The following is a 2,284-nucleotide window of genomic DNA, read 5'->3' as shown; positions in this document are numbered from 1 at the left end:
TGTCGGGACGCATCCATGGATGATGAAGGGGAACCATGTGTTTGGTAAGCAAACCTAACTAGATCGATAGATCAATTGTTGTTTGTCGGAGGAAGGGAGAGACACAACTAATGAGGTAGATCGATCGACGTGTGGGTAAAAACGAGTTATAAGGACCTAGCCGGCTATATGTATAGCGAGAGATCGGTCGGTGTACGTCCATTTGTTAGAGGCAAATAAGGCCCAGCGAGACGAATAGACAGAGAGAATGGAGCTAGAAGGTGGTGCGAGAGGCCCAACTACTAGCTAGATAGGGGGAGGAGTGTGCGGTTGTGAGATCGATGAAAAGAGGGGCGAGAGTTTACACTTGTGTCTGACCGTATGAGAGACACGAGGCAAGGACAAATAAAGGAGGAGATTGAAGCTGTGTGTGTATGCTGTAGGCAGGCATCGCTAGAGAGGTTTATCGATCGGTCTGTGTTTGAAAGGAGTTGTGGAGAATCTGGGAGAACGACCTAAAGAAAAATATGAATGTGCCCGGTGGATAGAATGCCGAGGGAGGGGGAGGGGGAGGAGGGCGTGTGCATGCACGAGAGAAAGTTAGTGGTAGCTACAAAGGTTAGAGGATTGTGTGGGTGTAAGAGACTAACAAAGATCATAATTTGATATGAAAGTGAATTCATATATTTGAATAGGAGATCATAGTGTTTTAAACATTGCATGCATGAATATAGCGGTGATACACGTGTTGTGCACATGTTATACCATAATGTGATAATGCATGGCGTTTGCAACTCACAGCTAAATGCCGAACAATCTAAACCATACTATACATCAAACAATCTCACATTTTATTTGAATTTGTGATAATGTGTGGTGTTTGCAGCTTACAACTAAATATCGAGCAATCTAAACAATACTATATATCGAACATTCTCACATTTTATTTAAATTTGTGGTAATGTGTGGTGTTTGCAACTCACACCTAAATACTTGTAGGCGTAGGGGGCGGGGCACCATACATAATGTGATAAACACATTATACATATGAGACATGGTTTAGATTATGAAGATCTAGCTAGAGCTAGAAATGTAATGTGATTTGAAATCAAAATAAAGTGGATTCAAAAAATCTAGTTCGAGTTCATATAGTACACATAGTTCATATGTAACTCGAGACTAATCATGTGGTGTGCTGTGAAGATAATACACAAACGATGGTTTAACTTGACAATAATGATGATTGTAGATCTTATTAAAACAGAGAAACGAATTCAAATGCTTTGACTTCACAACAATCATTACTGTAGATCTTATTCAAATTTAGTTCATATTGAAGCGATAGTATATACGTTTGGAATGCACTAAAACGTTCATTTGAGTAGTAGGTTTCATGCATTATACACGTAGCGAAATATTTTAATTGAACATAACATGAATTCAAAGTTTTGAATGACATTTGTAGTGCGCATTGATTTGGTACAGTACACGTTAGGCTTGTCCGGAAATTTCAACCTGCGCTTTGTTAGCCCGAAATATTTAAGATATATCTTTGTCTCGTTGTGCTCCGACAACTCCCTCCATCTCAACCTGCGCCTTGCTATTCCGAAATTACAACGTGCGAAAACTCCCACCTCCTGTGAAATCCCGACACGTGAAATGCCCGTGGTACCCCTAAACCAAAAGAACCGCCTCAAATCGATGGGGGGTACTTTCGTAACTTACCCCACATTTCGGACAAGCGCGTCTCTAAGCCATGGTTCCCCACTGCCATCCCATCCGCCCACCCATTCGTACACCGAGGCCGCGAAAACCCGCGACGAAACCCCACACCCTGCTCCGTCCACCACCCAGCCGGAGCCTCTTCCCCGACGATGTCATCCACAGCGACACCTCGACGTCCCTCATCCACCATACCGGCTGAGGATCCGTCGTCGATCTCATCGTCCCGCCGGTTCAGCCACCCCGTCCTCCACCTCCAAGGAGCTGCCCCGACGTTCCCCTCGTCTTTCGCGCCACCTCCATTCCCACACCGCCGTCTTCACCTGCACCACCAGAAGAGCATCATCATCACCGTTTCCTCGGATGAAGTTGCGGCCTAATCGGCACCACCAAAGAGGTTGTACACTAATCGCCGCATTTTCTTCTTGATTCGATCTCACGGTGCTGCCGGCGCTCGGTCCCGAGCCGACACGGCGTGGCTCCATCCACGGCGGCGTCGCTGGCCACTTCCTCCATGGTGTCGCTCCCTCGGCGGCGACGTCCACATCAGAAGGAGTTGCTGCTGCTTTAGCTCTCGCTCGCG

This window comes from Triticum dicoccoides, chromosome 7B (genome assembly GCF_002162155.2).
Source record: "Triticum dicoccoides isolate Atlit2015 ecotype Zavitan chromosome 7B, WEW_v2.0, whole genome shotgun sequence".
Classification (NCBI taxonomy): Eukaryota; Viridiplantae; Streptophyta; class Magnoliopsida; order Poales; family Poaceae; genus Triticum; species Triticum dicoccoides.
This window is presented reverse-complemented; position numbering follows the sequence as displayed.